Raw genomic sequence first — 22155 nt, 5'->3', positions numbered from 1 at the left:
TGCCATGTTGAGCTTGCAGGTTGCTAGGTTACTAAGTGGCCTGTCTGCTACATCACTGATGATGTATTTGATATAGTTCCCCTCTGTCCTGGCAATCCCCTGATAAATCAAGATAATTTACCGGTAATAAGATTTTGTTCGCGTACATTCTTCATTCTGCATCAGTTTTACGCATTACACGTACAGAAATAAGCTATGCCAATTATTAAGCTATGACATAGTTTATTACATGATCATAAGATATGTGTTTTTCAGCGCTGAACACATATACACACATTATAAAACAATACATTATACATTATAAAACAACTATTTAAGAAGATTTACTCAATCTGTCAAATTTTAAATAATTCTCATCACTAAATTTTAATAATTGAAGGCTAAATGCAACAACCTTATCTGCCATATCTGATTGAAAGTAAATGGTACAAAGTTGCATAAATTATGTTGTTGTCACTTTACTTTGCTGATTGCATGCCAGTAATTACATGGTTTGTTTGCCTTAAATGATCATTTATAGTCACCTATCAATTGTCTGAAGAATTTGCCTTCCAGTTAAAGATTATACATATGTTTCTGTAAAACAGTCATGTTCCTGCGAGAGAGGTTTAATTGAATTATTTTCCCTGATGAGACAAGAACACTTCTCATCATAATCTGGTATTTTGCGCTCATCTCCTCATTGTAACCTAAAACAGGCACTTTGGATGGATTCATGGGATTATCAATTTAAATTGCTTTCATGTGATTATTACACTGGCTGTTCAATTACAGCAATACGCGCCTCAAATGAATTGAGGATAAGACTGACAGACAGTTTTGTTACATACTTTCAAAGTTCTTGTGCTGTGTTGACAAATAATGTAAAAATGTCTAACATTGAAACAAAAATGTCTAAATTTACCGTTTTGTCATTTAGAATAATATTGTAATATAAATAATACATTGTAATATAAATAATACATTTTAGTTACATCAGGATGGAGAGGGGAAAAAAAGACTCCAACCCACAGCCTCTAGTTTCATTTGTACTCTGCCTATTAACGATGACATGGTGTGGGAGCCTGTTTGAACGGGTTCTTTAAGTATAGAGTCCATGATTATTCATCAAACCTAATTACTGGGACGCCTGACTGCCAAATGCTAGTCTTTTTGGAAAAATCCTTGAATGGGTTGATAATATGGTTGTAAACTGATACTGAAAGGTTTATAGATAGGTACTTTGTTAGAATATTGACACACTTAACAGCTAGAAAATAATCACAGTTGTGACCGTCGCCTCTTTCTTTCTCATCCAACACTCCTTGGCGTAGATCGGAATGCAGGAGTGCCACTCGCCGATCGCAGTGTCCAGAGAGCCCTAAAAGGGAAAGAGTCTCACTCTTGATTCGTGGCAGCTCAAGGAGGAGTGAAGACTAAATTAGGCATGGTTTCATTGACTTCCAATTCCCAGAGTCCCAGCATCACTGCAGCCCAGAGGAGGAGAGGCCGGGCGGTGGTCTTGGGCTCTGAAGTCCTGCCTGGTAAGTCAGATGAGATGATGAGCTGAGAAACCTTGTTGAGAGCTCGCGTCTCCATTATGAGTAGACAGGAAACTAATCAATCAATTCAGCATTTTAATATAACCAGAGATCCTACATAATCAATGCTGCGAGGTTTGTAGCTGTAGAAAGTGCAATGATGGTTCTTTACTGTGTGAGCAACGTGGCCGTATGCCACTGTAATGTCGCACAGTGAAAAGAAAGTTTGACATTTATCCACCTATGTGTTTTACACAGAATCCGGGAAATAAGGATGTTGCTGCAACTGTGGCTTCCCACAGCGATACAGGATCCATCATTCAAATGATTAAAAACCTGTTGACGTCCAAAACAATTGCTTTCTTTGCAAAAGTGTGGGAAAACTGAGTGTGAGGTGTGATACTTCACAGACACATCTTTCACTTTAAAATATTTTAATATTTATGTTGCAGTTTAAAAAAATATTATACTTTATTGGTCCTTTTCCGCGGCACGGTGGCCGACTGGTTAGAGCTTCAGCCTCACAGTTCTGAGGACCCGGGTTCAATCCCCGGCCCCGCCTGTGTGGAGTTTGCATGTTCTCCCCGTGCCTGCGTGGGTTTTCTCCGGGTACTCCGGTTTCCTCCCACATCCCAAAAACATACATGAATTGGAGACTCTAAATTGCCCGTAGGCGTGACTGTGAGTGCGAATGGTTGTTTGTTTCTATGTTCCCTGCGATTGACTGGAAACCAGTTCAGGGTGTACCCCGCCTCCTGCCCGATGACAGCTGGGATAGGCTCCAGCACACCTGCAACCCGAGTGAGGAGAAGCGGCTCAGAAAATGAATGGATGGATGGATGGTTTTATATAGTTTCGTAATCCACTCAAAGCAAATTATTTCTCAAATTATCTGAAAAGGTTTATTAAAATGTAAGTTTGTTTTTTCACGAGCAATTAAAAGTTATTTTGTGTGTTAGAATATATCAAAAAGTCAAAAGGGTGCGCTGTGCATTTTTTTAGGAAACTCAATAAAAACACCAACTGCGAAGCAGTTCTGCACATGGCACAAAAAAATTAAAAGAGTAAGACTTTATTACGCTTATTGAACATTTGTGAAGCTTTGCGGACTCAGTTACAAAATCTATATGTTTTAACTTTGCTAACTAAATCTTTTATTATTCAACATGAAGCCTGTTTACAGTAATTTCATTTGCCCAGGACAGGCCTGGTCAAGCTGCAAACCGCGGCTCGAGAGCCGCTTGCGGCTTTTTGACCAGCTTGTTGCGGCACTTACGTTCACGCCGCGCGAAAATGCGGAACGGAAACACTCGGAACGGACTACGCAAAACCCTCCCTGCTAACGAAGAATTTGTGGAAAGAAATCTCTGATCACACCCTGTGTGTGCGCCATTGTGTTTGATGTGGTTCTTCGCAAGAACACAATAAAAATTGTGGCTCTTAGCCTCTGACTGGTTGGCCACCCCTGGCCTAGGACATGTAGTTAGTCAGATATGTAAAGGATGTCACAATTTTGGGAAAACCCTTTGTCTTTCATGAAATGAATGACAAAGAAAATAACTGAATTTTGAATTATATTACTGTAGACATTCCACAAATAGTCAGTCGTCATGTCATTTGTTTCACCAAACATGCAACTTTTATGCTGTGTTACTGTCTTGTCTGGGCTGATGAATCATTATTGTCCATTTGCCACCCTTCCACCCCCTCTCTTTTCTGCTCTTTTGCTCTGCTGTCCTGCATGATTGACTCTGTCTCTTTCTGTGCACTAGCAGCTGTAGACAGGTGCTGAGTGCTGCTGAGTGGCCCTGCGGGCGTGTGCGCGCTCCAGAGACCTCCAGAGGCCTGCCTCAACATTCCTGTGATACTTCCAGAGATGCAGTCCTTCAGGGAGAAATAGGTGGAGGCCCTGACTGAAGACTAACTAAAGGTGGTGAGTTGAAACCTGCCTGCTCTGAGGGTGTTATCACATCCTTTTTCTTTTTAGCTCTGAATAGCGACGACTTCCTGATTTACCTCTATCTTTGCACCGTGCAAACTGCTCTCATTCTCTCCACTTCCTCTTTCCACACACACTAGCAGCAAGAATGCAAACATATCAGTGAGCACTAAAGTATTGGGACACCTAGCCTTTTCATCGAAATTGGTTTTCCCTTTTGAAGCCACAACAACTAGGGAACCCTTTGGTCAAAGATCACTGATGTTGGACCTGAGGGAAGGCCCGGCTCAAAATGTCTTTTCAAGGTGTAAGGTATTTGATTTATAGTCCTTTGTACACACAGATTGACAAACTGATCCTACAAACTTCAAAGTATTTAATTTTTTAGATGTCTTAGGAAGATTTGGTCCATGACCTCATGATTAACTCATTCAGTGCCAGCCATTTTCAGAGTTCCCCATGTTGCTAGCTGTTTTTAGATGCCTTGGGACACCTTAAACTATAAAACAGAAAAAGAAAAAAAGACTGAGAAAGAGCTTTTGATAGCTTCCCTAGAACATGAGTTGGTTTCACCAAAAACACCGGTTTCTGACCACCAAGCGGAGAAAACAAGCTTTTTGTCAAAAGAAACGTCAAGCAGAACAGTGACTTAGACGCTAATATTTTTTTGCTTTTCTGGTACCTCAATGATGTCAAAATAGTAATTTATTTACAGATGTACAACTATGAACTGCACCTGTGAGCGACGCTGATGCACCGCATGACTCGAGTTTAACATCACTGGCTTTTTTTATATGCCGTTCGTCATTAACTCCACGAACTGCGTCATCTTTTCTCACAATCGCGACACACACTTTCTACTACCTACCGTGACACATAACTTAAAATATACATACTCTGTTCAAGTGTGAGGTGTCTAAACTTGTCAAACTTCCAACGTGTTGGCATTTCTCTCCCTTATAATCGACGTGACACGGCGTGATACACCCCCTAAATCTTCATCTTCGACTCAAAAGCTGTGCTGATCTCAAATCCAAAGTGACGCAACACCACAATTTACAGGGTTACTGTTTGTCATTACAGTATTTTATGAACCTGAATTTCAGACAAGCTGTGGGAGACCGTCATTCACACATTGAAAAAAACGTACATGCCGAAAAGAATCGGTTGGTGGCAGTAAACCGTTGGATTCCACTGGACGAATACAAACAGTAGTCAATGAGTTACAGTAATTTGTTGATTTAAGAGCTGCATGTCAGTATATGTGGACACAGTGTGCATTACAACCATAGCACACAGCTGTGAAAGTGAAGAGGAAGAGGAAGTAAAAAATAAAAAAGGGACACAGAGAGAGCTAAATAACAAGGTGACCATATTTTGAATCACATAATGCAAGCAGAGGATGCAAATGAGATAAAGGCGCGGTTGTCATGGAGACTTGATGTTGCGCAGTGATGGTTCGCTGTAAACCTGACCACACTTGCAGTATGGCCGTTGCTAAGCAGAAGGCACTATTGTGAGTGAGCAAGAGGGGTGAGTGAGTGAAGTAGCGGATGGGGGAAGCGAAAATGTTCCTTCATGGTGTGGTGCGTTGCGTCAGCGTGACCTTTGCTTAAAGTGCTTTGTCTGTCCGAGTGGCACTTCAGCACCAGACACACACAGGTAAGATCACTGTAAGCACTCTGTTAATCTCTGCTGATTTAAGTTTGTAATTAATCACTTTTGATTAGTTATGTTTTCCGGCTTTTTGTTTTATTTATTTATTTATTTATTTTAACTTGGCAAGGTTTACTTGTGAACTCGGTTGCTCTTCATACAATGTTGTCCAGTCCAATTGGTGAAGTGTATTTAAGGCTTTATCTGGGATAAGGAGAGTTTGTTTTATATTTTTGTACTTGCAGTCATATGTCACGCTGTATCTAGACAGAGAACCTCCTAGAAGCCCAAGTGAAAGGCCTCTTCGGAAAGGGTGTTTCTATTCGATTCCTTTTTATCTGCAAGATAAGCTTCCAGCTTGTGTAGGGAGGCGCGGACACAGACATGCACTCACACATTCTTTCCAGTACCAGAAGAGGACGAAGCAGCGTGCTATTTCCTCACTCTGTATTTCAAACTTGACAGCTTGCTTGAATTACACCTGCCTCCCCCGCCCCTCTCTATGTGGAAAATAAATTTAGAGAAAACCACAAATTATGAAGCATAAAAACTGCTCAACTCCTCAGTCTCCACGTTGGGTTTTCAGCAGCCACATATTTATAACTTGTCTTAGTTTTCTTGTACACTTTTACAAATGTGTGCTGTATTTATAGGATGGTTGTTTACATAGCATAAGACTCGCTCGGTCCTAATATATAACGTAACACAATCAGGAAATGACCCCGGCTAGCGTTATTTCGCTTTTTGATTCCACTGCCACAAAAACAAATTCTAGTTAAATGAGTTAGTTTGATTGCTGCTCCCAGCTGTTGGCCTTTCTGCAGGCAGGCAGGCTGTGTGCTCCATTGCTTTTGTGTCACCGTGATGCTCTGTAATGGAAGCCTAATGTGTATTTGCGGCTTAGTGATAGATGAGCGGTCAGAGGTTGGCACACCAAGGATCGGGGACATTTCTTCAGGAGAGTGAGAGTTCACATTAGCCAGCCAGTGGCATTTGCAGAAGGTTGGGAAATAGCAGAGCTCTTGACATTATAGGACAGTTGAAAGTGGAAATTTCGTCTCATCCGGGAAGGAGAGAAAGTGGAAATATACGTTTTGACAACTGAAAAAAGTTAAGAGTCGATTTGTAAAGGGGTTAATGTGACCAAGCAACCTACAACCTCCTTGTCTTCTCTTAAGGAAGCATTCCATCTGTTTATTATCTTGCCATCAAACACTGATCATTCAAACTGTTGAAACTTAACAGCCTTGTTGTGTCCAGTTGGCGGAAATCCCCTTGAACTCCATTTTGCAGTTACACGCAAATGCCACTTCCTGTTTTCAGTTAGTTAGTGTTCACTTTGGTTAATGTGTGTGAATTCTTTGTTTAACCCCCATTTTTTCAAATGTTCTTTTGTGTTCACAAAGCCTTGGAGAGCAGCGATATTTCAAGTGCTTATTTTTAAAAATAGATTGATAAGCTGAACTTTATTTACATATTTTAATTGACTGAAAGAGTTGATGTATTGTTTTATGTGCAGTATATGTAATATATATAATTGCTATTATTTTATTATATGCTTATTGTTTTTCCTTTTACTATCATTATTACTAGAAATTTGTTTTATTATTTTCATTTATTATTATTATTATTATTAGTCATAGTAGTAGTAGTAGTAGGGCGGCACGGTGGACGACTAGTTAGCTCAGAGGACCCAGGTTCAAATCCGCCCTCGCCTCTATGGCGTTTTCATGTTTTCCCCATGCCTGTGTGGTTTTTCTCCGGGTACTCTGGTTTCCTCCCACATCCCAAAAGCATGCATGGTAAGTAATTGAAGACTCTAAATTGCCCATAGGTGTGAATGTGAGTGGGAATGCTTATTTGTTTATATGTACCCTGCAATTGGCTGGCGACCAGCCTAGGATGTACCCCGCCTCTCGCCCAGAGTTAGCTGAGATTGGCGCCAGCACGCCCGCGACCCTAGTGAGGATAAGCGGTACGGAAAATGGATGGATGGATTAATAATAGCAGTAGTAGCAGCAGTAGTCATAATTGTAGTAATAGTAGTACCGGTAGTAGTTTTTTTTTGTACCACTGTAAATTGCAATTAAAAAAATCAACAAGTTTCTGGGCTACCATTTCAGGGTGTACCCCGCCTCTCGCCCAAAGCCAGCTTGGATAGGCTCTGGCACACCCGCAACCCTAGTGTGGATAAGTGATACAGAAAATGGATGGAGGGAAAAAAATAAACCAGTAATTAATTAATTATATTTAATTAATCAGTTGTGCAAATGTAATTTATTAATTTGAGAATTAGTATATTTGTCTTGTTATCAAATTTACCATAGCTTTCAGGTGCTTGAAATAGTAGAAGTAAGAAAATGTCAATTAATCCTGGGAGAGGATCGCATCATTATCTTGTCAGAGAAGAAAACAGGATCAAACATGGCTGTTTTTAACAGATGAAAGCCAACAAACAAAGAACTGGTTTCTATTGTAGTGTACATTGGAGCAGATACTCTCCCAAAAGGAAACATTTCTTAAGTAGCTACCCATCTGGCATCTGCAAACTTGGATCACACTTTCGATTGGACAATGCTATGGCTGTGACAAATACAAGTGCTTGTGGTTCTTGGGGAGGAGACGTGGATTAGGTAATAAAGATGTATTCCAAAGTGGGGATAGACAGGTCAACTCGGCTACTGTAACCACTCCATGATAATCATTTGGAAGGATGGGAAAAGAAGGCTGTATCGGAAGAGATCTTGCCTATGCTTGGCTTTAGCAGCAGAGGGGAAATTCCACATCAGTTCTTGCGGGGCCCAGATTTTGGCAGCATTGTGATGTTATCTCCATTACGTTGACTGTTCCCAATCTTAATCACATAAATGTGTCTGTCTTCCTGTGTATTAAACAAGCTGTTGTTATGGTGTGCAAGCGCATTGCAGCCACATTCTGGAAGGTAGTGTTGCAGCTGTGACTGCAGCTTGTAACACCGTGCTTAAGGGCACACTGTGTAAATTAGACATGACTTATCACAAGCTTTGTGTTTAAGCTGTGTAGAATTAGAAACACTTTCACATTGGGAGGGAACGGACAGACACAGACACATTGAAAGATTTGGTGTGTTTTAGATGAAATATTTTAATGCACTTGCAACACTAGAATGGCACTCAGTTGAGGTTAGACAACTGCCAAAGCCAAGCCATCTAAAAAAAAGTAACACCTTGTACGAGGGTTTGTTAAGTCTGTGTTAGCCTTTTTGTAATGGTGTTGCGGGCCGGAAATTAAACTGCAACAGTTTGCATTTCTTGTGAAAGCTTTTCTATTCCAGTGAGAGATTGACAATGTTCCTCTGAATGTACAATTTTCATTGTAACTTTATTTTGTGTAGTTTTCTGGATGTGAGTTGGTGTGTTGCAGGGTTTAATGCCAAAGCAGAACATCAGACAGAAGCCAAAATTCAATGATTCTGTCCATACATTTTCATTACATTTGTCCATTTCTCTGCACTCCCATTTTGTGAGTCTTCCCAGTTGCTTTTTTTTTTTACCCCGATATTACATCCATCAAGGAGGTTTAGGTTAGGTTTTCATTGGCATGGGTTTATTATTTGTTTGTTTTGCTAATGGAAGTTTTGGATATCCATCCATACATCCATTTTCTGTACCGCTTATCTTCACTATGGTCATGGGACATTATAGCTACAATCGTAGCTATAATGTCCTTAGAAGTAGGGATGTCCCGATCACATTTTTATTTTATTTTTTTGCGTCCGAGTTCGAGTCTTTGATTTTAAGTATCTGCTGATCCCGAGTGCCGATCTGATACATATAACTACCAAAACTCAACTTTTAATATTTAAATGAACAACCAAAAAATAAATTGGCAAGAAGTAGAGTAATAATATAAAAATAGAAATAAACATAATATATATATATATATATATATATATATATATATATATATTTAGCAAATAGAAATAATCCTAATTGACCTAAAACAGGAACATTTCAGTCTGATTTCATGTTAGACAGTCGGGGTGGAAAATGTCTACTGTTCCTGCTGTGCGCACCTTGGCCTCTTAGTGGTAGTGTGGTGCGATGCATGCATGAAGCTACACTTCTGAGGATTATCTGGCGAGTTGATGAAGGAGCCTGTGACAAACATAAACAAGATGGTGACTGACATGTGCAAGAGATACAAGCTACATTCGGAGCTAAGTGCTATAGCTAGATGACCGCCACTAACTAGCCTGTTGCTAGCCATTGTCCAGTCTCTCGATAACAAGATGGATGAGACGTTCAGGTTATGGAGAAAATACTGCTTGATGAACAAAGTGTTGATGGTAAAGTGCAGACCTTCCTATCTACTGAAGGAGTTCAGTGTTTAGTTCATGCTGGCTAGTTACTGATGACTGGTGACCGACAAGGCTACAGGTAGAGCATTAGCTCCTATGCATGACATCATAGATTAACAAGACTGCACATCCAGACGCTTGTGATTGTTGATGTGGGAGAAATGGCTCTTCGGTGGGGCAGTGGCCCCCCAACACTGTGCTATGCCCCCCAACACTGTGCTTTGCCCCTCCCCCCAGGTTTGGTTCAAGGCAGGCCCAATAATGAAAAATATACTGACTGGTATTTTTGGGCAAAATGTTCAATAAGTGACCCCCCACCCTCCATCCCACCGTTGCTGGGAAAATGTTCAGTCAGTACATCATTTCATAGTCAATTACAAAACATGTTTAGTCAATCGACTTTTACTGTATATACAACAGTCCGTATCTATGGAAAACATGAAATTGACTGTGTTACCACAAACCTTTGAATGTTCGGGTATCTTGCAGATCATCAGGTTGGGTTGTAATTTTTTGATCTTATCTAGGATGTCAGTTGCCAGTAGGTGATTTTCAATTCCATTTCAGTTTGTCTGGATTCAAGGGAACAAAATATTGAAGTAAATAAGTGTTGACTTTGAGATCATTGATACTTATTGATTTTGCAAGCGAGTTTTAAGCAGTAGTCGGAGTGCTGCTGTTCTTCATAATCCTTGTTTTGCCTGTGTTTGCCTTATCCTTTCCTGTCTGGATTGTACAAATTTCGTATTCCAATTGATGTGCTTCCTCACTCTGCCTCATCTTCCTCTGCTTTTATTGGCCTCCTGTTACTCATGTTCTTGTATCCCCTTTATCTCTTAGCTATATTTTCTGAAGTCTAGCGTCTTTCCCCCTCTTCCCTATTTACTTCCAGCTCTGAATGGGTAGGCAATAGCCATGTTGCTGTTATAAAGGGGGCTGCTGGGAAGGGTTGTTATCCGCCTGCAGAAAGGAATCGAAGGAATATGAGGGGACTGCATCATCTGCTGTGTCCTGGGAGCTTCTGCCTCCTCCCTAATCTCTGTCCTCCTCCACAGTTGTTGCTACTGCCCCTCCTCCCCCCACCCACACATTCGCACCACTTTCCTCGGCCAGCAGACAGATGATCCAGAGGCTGGGGAGAAAGTCAGCCCAACTCTCCCGTCTCTGCAGTTAGTTCAGCCACTCGAAGAGGCAGCGGTGGGGAGACACTGGCGTACAGAGCCAACGCTGCAACGTGCACACGCAACTGCAGACGCACACTCCACCTCCCTCTTTTCCTTCACTCCCTCTCTCCCTCCCTCTCGCTGTGGTGCTGGGCTCTGCACAGCTCCTCTACTCATTCGCTGCTGATTCACCCGCTTGCCTCTCCTCTGCCAGTGGCTCTGCCGTGCTGTGCTCTGCCTGCCTGCCTGCCTGAGAATGGTCCAGCCGGTGCCTGGGGGTCTGCTGTCGCAGCCTGTCTGAACACACGCGCAAACATAGTCAGTCGACACGCGGAAGCACTCACACATTATCGGGAGAGCAATGTGAAAGGTAAGAACTCGCTTTGTAACCCTCCTCCCGGCCTCAGCGGTTTAGCTCGATCTTTCCTCCTGTGGTTGCTGCAGCCTTGACTATCCAAAGTGGGCGTCTGTGCATTGGAGCATAAGTCACAATATGGGGATTGTTGTCCTTAGTGATTGCTTTGTGTATCCAGTATGTGTGCCATGATTGCTCTGTGTATCCAGCATGTGTGCCAAAGGGTTAACGTCTGTCTGTTACCGCTTGTTTTATAGCCATTGGCACTGACACACACTCACGCACGCAGGAAGAAACACTCTTCCCTCTAAGCGGTCAGTCACAATAGCCATTTCCTCAGGCTAGTTCACGAGGAGATTTTCTGACGTGTGTATGTGCGCGCGTGCAAGTGTGCTGAGGGCCGTTCTTGATCCAGGAAGCAGTGAAGATAATCAATAGATCACCCACTCGGCTCTCGTTCCCCCTGTCTGACTCACCACTCTTTGGAGTTGTCCTGCGTAGCGTGGTTATGACGAGGAGGAATGGTAACATTTGATTCCCTTCTGCCTCTTCCCTCCATTGCTGCGTCAGCCCAAAAGGGGAAGCATGATTTTGCGCGCGTGTGTTTTTCAATGTGTGTGTGCACCGCAAACTACCGCCTGCCGCATGTGAATTATATGTGACATGTGACTGCTGCTACCTTATATGGTAAGCACAGTATTTCAGTACAGTAGAATCTTGCCAAGCATTCCGGGTTGCGGGAGGAGAGAGGGCGAGCGAGAGAGAGAGAGAGAGAGCGAGAGAGAGAGAGAGAGAGAGCGCATGTGTGTGCTTGTGTGTGTGTGTGTGTGTGTGTGTGTGTGTATCAATGAGAGGGTGACTCCGTCTGTGCCTGCGTGTGTGTGTCTCAGTGAGTGTTTGCATGTGTCTGGCGGAGGGGGAGTTACCAAGAGAAGGACAAAGTTGAGCAAAAGAAACGGGGGCAAGAAGGAGAAGAAAAACAAGCAAATGGAGGGAATGCACTTCTCAATGGTTAAACTGAATTGAAAGTAAGTAGTTCTTTTTAGGCTTTGTTTTCAAGTCTGAGATTACCGTACCTCGCTCAGAAATATTCTTCTGTGTGGATCATATGAGTGTAATCAGCCCTTGAAGGGTCTTGCCTTTTTTCAAAATTGCCCTAACTCAGAAATGGTCTAAATTTTATCAGCATGGGATTCTGCTAAAGTCATGATAAGATCAGTGGATCTTCTGAAGCTTAAAAAATAATCTTTTTATTCTCCTCCCCTTTGTCCCCCCTTGCTCAGTACCTTTGCCCTGCTCCCCTCTCATCTCTCCCGGCTTCCTCTTGGTAGTGTGTCTGCGGTTGGGGCAATGATGTGGAATGTTGTTGTTGTGACTTTGTGGGAGTCAGTAGGTAGCTCAGACAGTGGCGCACATGCACACACACTATCACAAGTATGTCCGCAGATGCAGCAAGAGATCTGTGGTAGATTGCATTGTCATGCAGCAAGTAGACTTGGCTATTGACATAATTTTAATCAGGCAGCAACCTGAGGTGTATGCTGTTCCTGCTAAAAAGCTCTCCAAGAGTCTGTGGAGCCCATGATATAGAGTACAGACGGGATTATATGCTTGACAGCATTGGCGCTGACAGGTTAAGCCTTTATTACACGAGGGCTTTTCTCTGTGTTCCTACTGTGTTGTCACCACTTTTCACCAATGTCACAGTTTTGGGCGACTTGGAGACCTTCACTCGGATGAAATTCCTCGCTGAGGAAAAACTAATTGCTTAGGACATGTCATTACACCAGTATTTGACTCCTTCACCTTTTCTAATATTTATTTGCACTCTTTTTATATGACTAATGATCAGACATGTGGACTGTAAACTTCAGTCCAGCTGTTTCCCACGAACAGTTGAGTCATGCTGGTTCTGATAGAAAGCAGCAAGTGGCTTTAGTGTTGTTTTGCATTGTTTTGTCCGGAAATGCTGCAGTCAAAATGACTCTGAATGACACCCCTGTCACTCCCTGTGCTCTTTCTCCATTCCTGACATGTTCAACTTGAAGGGGAGACTATGATAATTAGTAACAAACATTGAAAGGTAGAATTTGCAGTGTGAAAAACTGCTTGTAAGATTTGAATGTAGCCTCACTTCACTAATCCAGCCCCAGATCTCTAATCAAAGCCACACCCATCACTAACGTGTACAAGCGCGATTCTCAAACATGGCCATTCGTAATCGCATGCGATTAGGAAAGTGTGTAGTCGTCACGGAGAATGCACATTCAGCTTCAATAGAATAGCAGTGCCAGCAATACTAAGATAGCACTGTAAACAAGCCGACGTTAGCCATGGGTGTTACGTTGGAAGCAGGACTTATTCGTGATGGAGTAACACTAAATGTTATTGGTTTGAAGGAATGGAAAATTAATAAAAAATCAATGGGAGGTGATAAACATACCTGTCGAGCAGAAATGTTGCTAATTTCACACTGCTTCTGGATCCTCTCAAGTGCCTGAGGTCCCACCGCTGTGCTTGATGATTGAGGGCCATTTTTTTATTTTGCGGATGTGGATATTCTGCCATAGTTTTAGCATAGCTCCTGAAGCCCAAGGTAACACGTCAGCACAAAGTTGGGGGGTTGTGATTGGTTGCTTTTCCTCTGCTGCGGTGGTTTCTAAAGAAATCAAATTAGAGGTGCGTGATGGGGCCAGATTTTAATTTTTTTTAAATATATTTTTTCCCCACAAAGATCCTTTTTAATGGACCAAAGGTTCAAATGGTCCATATTTCACTACCAAAGTTGATTTTATGCATTCTTGCTCAAGGAAATGAAACTGGCAGTCATTTCCAATAACTATCCATTTTGGAGCAATTGGTAGGTGTGAATGTGAGTGCGAATGGTTGTTTGTTTATATGTGCCGTCCGATTGGCTGGATTGGCCAGTTCAGGTTGTACCCCCCCTCTTGCCCGAAGATAGGTGGCATAGGGTCCAGCACGCCTGCGACCCTAGTGGGGATAAGGGGGACAGAAAATGGATGGATGGATGGTAAATACTGTAACTAATTGCACTTGGAACGCCCCTTTTTCGTCACCAAAATCAACACCCCCCCCCCCCATGGCTGGGTGTGATGTCAGTGGCAGAAGTGGAGACCAAATTCACTGGATAGCCAGTGTGGAGAAAAGAATGCATTATACTATACATCTTTCTTGAGTTTCCATTTCCAAACACCGCTTTGTTCAACTTTGTATATTATACCATATATTGCTATCATACCGTTGCACTTGACCATGAACACAACAGCGACAACCCAAAATTATGTTCAATCGCTAAAAGTGCTGAAAATTTGCTAATTTATTGGAGTGTTTGCTGTCAATTAAAACGAACAGCCGTGGTGGCCGCCACCTTGGCACTCGCTCAATACGAGCAATCATGTACCATAGCACCTGCACTCTCACATGAACACAGCAGCTATAACACCCCAAAATTATTGAGGCATTTTAATGATAGATTTAAAAAAAAAAAAAAAAAAGAAAAACTAAAATGTTTTTCGATACCTATTTTCACTCATTATTGTCTTAAAAAACACCATCCAGAGTTTCAATATTGGCAAAAATTACACTGCAAAAAAAGTATAGTTCAATGAGAAAATGTCATCTCCTCCTGCAACTGATGTGTCAGGCTGTGGCAGGCTGACGTGACCAAAATGTGGGCGGGACAAAATCTGGCTGAAAATAAAATATTTCATCAGAAAACAAGTCTAAAATTACTACGGAGTTTTTTTGGGGGGGAATTTGGTGGGATTATTTTAAATAACAAAGCCCTCTTCTTTCCCTCCCATCCTTGACACTGGACATGTTTGTGTCTGCATTATTAGAAGGCCGAGCAAGCACTCATCACACCTCACGAGCTTGGCTGTGCTCCCTGAAAAGTATTAACTCAATGAAAGTCATACAGATAACAGTGGCAAGAAATACAGCCGATGTAGAAAGTAAACACACCCCTGAAAAAAATTGGACCATAAAGAAAATTGATTTTATTATTGTACTTTTCCTCCCTTTGATATTTATAGTTTTACAGGTTTATTTTTTCAAAACAAATTTAAGTGATTAATCTTTGTCCTTTTTCTACATTATAAAAGCATGGAATTTTGACACCTTCATTTTATTATTCATTGTTTCTTTTGTTACATTTCAGAAAAATTACTTAATCAAGACACACATTTACGGGCAAGGACGAGGGCTAAGAAGAACCCATTCAATTTTTATGTAAATGCAGGAATGTTATTACTCTCACCCCCATTTGTATTCATTTTCCTTAACTACAGTTACAGTATGTAGTGGGTATTTATGAAGGAAGGTTTCATTTTGGTGCTGATACAAATAAGGATGTGTTTCTCATTTTCCATTGAGCCTAACAATGATATTGGAAGTCATGTACAGACTTTACACGATCAGGATTTTTGGGGCCGATCAGCGAGTTTAAAAAAATTATAACCGATCACAAGATGGAGGAATGTGTCTATTTAAATGACCTGTTTGTTTACTGTATATACTTGTGTACTTAATTTCTCAAAAAATTATATTTACAATAAATAATGTATCTTTGTTCCTCTATTTAAGCCAGTGAGGCATAGTGACAGACAGAACAAATGAATGATCTTCTATTAGATGGCAAGAAGTACATACAGTAATTAATGTCTCCACGTTTGTTGGTGTGCCATGAGATTTTTCAATTGTAAAATATGTTCCTTGGCTCCATAAAGGTTGGAAATCACTGCTCTCGTCAGATCGTGTATTCAAATCAGTCAGGTCAAACCAACATTACAACATGACAGAAATAATGGGTGCTAACTTACTGTAATTAAATTACTTTGTTGTAATTCAATTACAGAACGGCGGCATGTTTACGTACAACCAGTAGCTTGCTAGGCTACATAACGTTTTGTTGCCTGCTTGCGAGCCGTATCGTATTAAAAGTACGTGAACATACCTCAAGCAAGCCTTAAATGAACGTCCTCTCCTCTCCTGAGCACTGGTGCCCACCAACACACGTTTTTCCTCATTTTGTCCTTATAACACAGTCGGCGCGATCCACTCTTGTTGTTGTCGCCACGGTAACGAGTGTATCCGGTCGCATTTGAGTTGACAAGATAAAGCCCAATGATCGTAAGAAACGGGATGCGGTGGTATCGGAATACAAGATTTTATTGCAGTAGGCTGACATAGTGCAATCGTGAAAGAGCAAATTTGTCTTGTAGTGTGATCCGGGCATTACTTGTTGTCTGTCTCAGACGTGTGTGTCGTCTGTCCCACACGGCCGACGTTTTTTTTTTTTTTTTATATCTTTATTGGCCGTCAGATATTTACAGTACTACGTCAAAAGACATGCAACAAGGCTAAAAATAAACTAGCTTTTGGATTCAAATATACTGTGCACGATGGCGACGCGGAGTAAATGTCTTTTGGGGAGCCGATCAATCGGCGAATTATGACATTAAACCCGATCACCATAAAATGCTAATTAAAATCGGTGTAAAGTCTAGTATTGTATATTAGAAAGATGCGAGTGGTAACAGATGTGTGATAAATCAAAAATAAATCTAAATAGTTAATATTAAAATGAAGGGAAATTTGGTAGCTTCCCATTAAAAATAGTATACATTACACAATGGTAAGGGAATAGTCATCCATGACTACATCACCTGTATATCAGACCGCTTCCCAAATGTGTCAGCGGCTACTGTATAGAAATCAGCCTGTGAGCTGCTGACGATGTTTCAGACATAAACGAGATCCAATGAGCTTCTCATTAAGCCATAAGGCCAGGCATGATCGTTAATATCTGTTGACTTCAGCACATCCTTAACACACGCAAACACACAAAGATGCAGTGTTGCACACAATCATATATTCACCGTAATTTAAGAATACACATGATCGTGACACAGTTTGTCTGTGTGTGTCAGCATGCTAAACAAGAGGCCTCATTCTCTCCAGAGGTTGGCTTACGGAAGAATAAGCGTGGATTGTTCGTGCGATCTTGCCCCAAGACTACCAAGTTATTTAATGCCTCTGCAAACCAAGTTAAACGAACAGTCGCGAGGGGGCTGTGACTTGATGATGAAGGTGGCTAGAAGAGGGCTGATAGCATTCCCAACTATGGTGAGGACATTCAGGATAGCGGAGCGTGTCTGTGTATTGTCCTATTACTCTGGCCTTTATTCTCCTTGTATACAGTCTTGACTGTAGTCACCATAGCATTCTGTGTTTGAGCTGATGTAAAATATACGTGGAATAGAGGAGCAGCTAGGGTTGCGTGGTATCTGCAGTAGACGGTATAAATTTAGCTAACGTATGGATTACAGCTCTACCAATTTATTGCCGTAATGTTTGTTGTCATCATATCTGCCTTTGTGTGAAAATGCCTCAAGCACATCTGACAATAGAGCTGTAAGCACTGCTTTTAAAAATTTTGTCTCCAAGTCAAACAATCCAGCATCATCATCCCTGCTTTCCCGGCTGCTCCGGATGCTAGACGCTAAGCTAATATGTTCCGAGTCTGCACCAGCTACGAGCTAGTTAGCGCGGCTAAACACTGTCCCTTCATGATGTGGAACTGCTCCTCTTAAGTCACTAACCCTCGCCTCCATTACACCGAATAAGCTAGACGTCTGACAAGTATTTTACGTAAGGAGGAAGAGGAGTATATAACGGAAGAAAACGGAGAAGCCATGCTAACTGCTAAGCTAACGTGAAATGTACATTACCGGAACACCAGAATAATAAGTGTTTAGGTATGTGGTACTGTACACTTCTGGCTGTAATCGTGTTACAGCGGAGGGTAATCAACGATGAACAGCAATTTCAGAGGTACGTAAATTAAATACCGTCTAGAGAAAAAAATATTACAACAGCTACACAGTAAGCCTAGCACACACCTCCGAAAACTGGATATGAATATATATGTTATCACATACATTAGCCAGGAGGCGGAGCCTATAAGGTCAAAAGTATGCTATCGTAATATATATTATGTTAAATATTTATAATATCAGCAATGTTATGAGTTTGTTTCCACCATAGAGTGCTGAGTTTGAATGTGAACTTTTGAGATCTGCACAATAAAGGTTCTCAGAATTTGATTCCTTGTTTTTTTTCTTTTTTGTTTTTTTATCAATTTGGTTTTGCGAAGTGTCTATATAACGCATTCAGAAATACTTTATCATTTCTACACTCAATTATATATGACGATATATTCCATTACGTCAAGTGATTACATTTATACTGTGATATGAATTTTAGGCCAGCCCTTGTACCAGCCGTTAAGGCAGGGGTGTCAAACTCATTTGTGTCGCGGGCCACATTGTCGTTATGGTTTCTTTCAGAGGGCCGTTAAGATTTTGAAATCATATAAATATTGAATCACCTCCTTATATTATTACATAGACAACAAATTGATAGATTAATAGTTTGGAAATCGATATTCAAGGGTAATACTTTGTAACTATTGTTGAAGTTACTGTATTGTAAAAAGAGGTTTGGTAACCAAAACATGGTTGGAATTATTTATTCCTTTTTGACAATAAAATTTTTTAGCAAGAATCATGGCAGTTCAAGCACGTTTTGCTTTTGCAGGCCACATAAAATGATGCGGCAGGCCAGATCTGGCCCCTGGGCCTTAAGTTTGACATCTGTGCCTTAAGGCCTCTTTATACTCCTGCGGTCGCGCGGCAGACAACACCCGCATTGCATCACGCGACCGACGAATTGTCCCGTGCAGCACCTCTGCGTAGCTTGCCACGCACTCAACAAAAATAGTTGCTGCGCGTCGAACGCCGTGGAGATCATCTCTCGTGATTGGTCCATTTTAGTCACATGCTTTGATGACGTACTCAGCGTGCCCCTTGGTTCTATATACCATCTATGCCACCGCCTTCTTGATCGATTTTGCAGCATAATTAAACTTATCATCTGGTGATCTAGGTCCATTTGTTCTTGCAGACACTGTTCCACGGTCACCATTGTTGTTGCTTTGTTCCTTGTTACTGAAAGGAAAGTAAAAACCGCTACCGGAAATGGCCAAAAAAAGCAGTGGAAACTCCACCCTGTGGTGTCCTAGCCAATACCAGCAGTAGCGACACCCTCGACTTGGAGGTGAACTGCAGTACATTTTCAAAACTGCGCCCGTGGGTTGAGCTCGAGTTTAAAGGCTAACTATGCGCCGGATAGCCGCAGTGACGTCAGCGCGATCGCCGTCCGTGCGAGTATAAAGAAGCCTTTAATGTCTTTCTGTGTCTGTCTGTGGAGACCTCAAGAGAGAGAGTGGTAAACATACTCTATATGTAAAGGTCAGAGAGGGCGTTATTGACATGCTGTAATATTCCGAGTAGCTACTGCAGCATCATCATGGAGCCCTGCGGTGTTGTGTTTCCTCCTGGCGTCCTCCACTTTGATGACCTATCTCAGCACACTGTCACCCTGCCTCCACTTCTATCAGTATGCTGAAACCCAGCAGCAGCAAACAAAAGGAAACCTTCTCTGCAGTCAAGAGCTGAAAATAGAAGTGCTGGCTGGAAGCTATCATTTTGTTCATCCTGTTGCCATAGTAGATGTTGCAGCAAAACAAGCAAGCTGCGTGTATTTTGCAGAATGCCGCATATACTTTAACTCGACTTGAGCTGTAGTGTCACTTGACTAATAGTTGATCACCCTATGTCATCTCTTTCAGGAAGGCCTATCATAACTGAACCGCACCCTCTCTGTTGTTTTCTCATCGGTGCTAAAGTAGTTAGTCATACTGACAACTCCAAGACCTGCCTGTATTAAACACATTAATTTTATTGCCTTTGCATTTCTGTCTGTGCTCGTCTGTACTCCATCCTCAATGTTTGGCCTGGCTTACCAGTACTACCAAAGGGCACACACACACACACCAAAAAATTGCTTCTGTGACTCATCGACAAAATGAAGCAAGAGAAAGACAAGCTCGCTTGCTCTTCATGTTAGAAACTGTCCATGAGCTGATGTTCAAAACACCTCCTCTTGTCCCAGCCCTGCAATGTTTCTATGTTGAGTTGTAAAAGCTCAGAGGAAAAACCCGGTCTCCCTCTCTGTGCTTCTTTCGTTCTCTCTCACCATCTTCCATCCGTTCAATGTGGTTGACCTTGCACCAACTTCTAAGTCCTTGGACTTGAACCAAGAATTTATCGGTATGCCTTTATCTGTAGAATGAGTGACCTCAGTGAAGGATCCATTTTGCAAAACAACATGAATTAATCGTAAAAAAAGTAGATCATCTATACCAGAAAGACATGAGATGATTTGAATGAATTAGCCAAAGGGTGTGGCCTACTGGTAAAAGATGAAGCAATCAATAAGGGAAGGACGTCCATGTTCAGACATGATGGATCATATCGAGCGCTCATTATGAGGATTACTTTACAGGGCTACATCCTCACACTCTTACACAGAAAAATAAAAAAAGAAACATTTGTGGGGTTGTCACCTTTTCATGCATTGAGCCAGTAGTGCGTTTCATATGACTGAAAGAGCCCATGGCACCATCAATGTTAATGTTGCGATTGACTGGCGACCATTCCAGGGTCTATCCCGTCTCTCGCCCAGAGTCAGCTGGTTCCAGCACGCCCACGACCCTAGTGAGGAAAAGCAGTACAAAAAATGGATGGATGGATGATGGCTCCACTCTACCTTTTTGTACAGCTAAAATTGTGTTTGTCCATATTCATCTACTTTCAACTGATTGCAGTGTGTTTGCGTCGTACTGTAGATGTACAAATATATACATACATGCAAATCAGTCGCCTTATGGGGAAGTTTTACGTTTTGAAGTCAAAATAGGCCATTAACGTGAATTGTATAGATCCGTAGAGTTTTTCCTGGGGCGGGGGGCGTCGCTGCCGCCGTTGCTGACGTCATAGCTAGATCAATTTCACACATCCACCATCCACACATCCACCATCCACACGCAGATGTAATTGTGAAAATTACTCTGCGGTGGACTACTATGCGAGCGCAGTGGCCTGAGGTTCCGCCTGTGCGCCCCAGACCTACTTTGGATAAGTCACAGGAGTTGACGAGACCAGAAAAAACACTTCCGCCGCTTCTGCTGTGAAGACGTAACGGTACTTTTACTCCATTTTACAATGATCTAAATTTCGCTCGCTACCTTTATTGGTCAATTATTGCTTATCAACTATTTAGTGCGCAAGACTTCCGCATCGGGCGCTGTTTGCGGCAATCAAATTTAAGCGCTAGTGACATTTTAAGTCTACTTCACCAATACAACGACACAAGAAAGTCACATGACCTCACACAACGTCTTCTATTGGGCTTCCCGGGCATAGGTATTAACACAAGATAAGCCAACCCGGCTGATTGGTGTGACTACCTCACTACGTGGCCACCATTTTGGGAAGGTCGTCGTTACCATGAAGGCAATGGCGAGCTACTCTTGTTCACATTTAGATGAACAAAAACAACAGCTTTCATGCATTGTAGTATTTTTCTGGCACTGTCTGCCCAAACGTGGATATTTCCGCTCACTTATAACTTGTTTTGACTGTGCATACACAAACGCACTCACACACACACACACAGCAACATCAGAATTTTGCACATTCACGTTTTATTTATTTATTTTTTATTGATGTTCATGCTGTGGTTAAAAGAAATCAGAAGTTACTCACTATTAACTCAGTACTTGAGTAATTATTTCACTGTGCACTTTTTACTCTTCAGTAATTTTTTGGAGGACTACTTTTTATTTAAGTCACATTATTGTCAAGTAACTACTTACTTGAGTACAATATTTGGCTACTCTACCTACCTCTGGAGTGGACGCCCTCTATTGTTACTCTTACGTTTAAGGAACATTTTTGCTCCTCAGATCAGCCCGTGTCGTATTTGTTGCACTGGTCTTGTATTTTCACGTTGAGGTGATGTGGGTCGTGGCCCTGGTTGTGGTCCGAGCGGCACGCCAAAAAACACACGTAACTTCGGTAACGAGCTGATCCGCTAGTACAGCTTGTATTAATTAGGAAACGCGCCTACAATTATCTAATTAATTTACCGATGTTAATGTTAAATGTATTAAGCGACGGAGCGATGTTAGGGATTATGTCACAACACAGAATTAACTAACTTCAAATTCAGAAATGGCCAATAAACACAGAAAAATA

At 41.7% G+C, this 22155-nt stretch overlaps 1 protein-coding gene and 1 long non-coding RNA gene across 15 annotated transcripts in view; one reads left to right on the top strand and one right to left on the bottom strand.

The window, feature by feature from the left end:
* Nucleotides 1-369: 369 nt before the first annotated feature.
* LOC133411269 (uncharacterized) lies at nucleotides 370-11651 on the bottom strand. The gene is made up of 3 exons (XR_009769646.1): nucleotides 11449-11651; nucleotides 9919-10026; nucleotides 370-1520 (listed from the first exon to the last, which is right to left on the bottom strand). It is a non-coding gene; the product is annotated as an uncharacterized LOC133411269 (long non-coding RNA).
* Nucleotides 4862-22155, top strand: part of mbnl1 (muscleblind-like splicing regulator 1) — a 67716-nt gene continuing 50422 nt past the window's right edge. For 2 of the 14 annotated variants that reach the window (XM_061693398.1, XM_061693391.1), the window contains exon 1: nucleotides 10582-10987. The gene's annotated coding sequence lies outside the window, so the exon portion shown is untranslated. Of the gene's footprint in view, nucleotides 5122-10573; nucleotides 10988-11674; nucleotides 12001-22155 lie in introns of those variants that run through there. The other 12 variants (XM_061693400.1, XM_061693397.1, XM_061693402.1 and 9 more) reach the window with 8 other exon arrangements.

The sequence above is a fragment of the Phycodurus eques genome, chromosome 13 (assembly GCF_024500275.1).
Source record: "Phycodurus eques isolate BA_2022a chromosome 13, UOR_Pequ_1.1, whole genome shotgun sequence".
NCBI classification, from domain to species: domain Eukaryota; kingdom Metazoa; phylum Chordata; class Actinopteri; order Syngnathiformes; family Syngnathidae; genus Phycodurus; species Phycodurus eques.
Note: the sequence above shows the minus strand (reverse complement) of the source record. Positions and strands in the feature narration are given on the sequence as shown.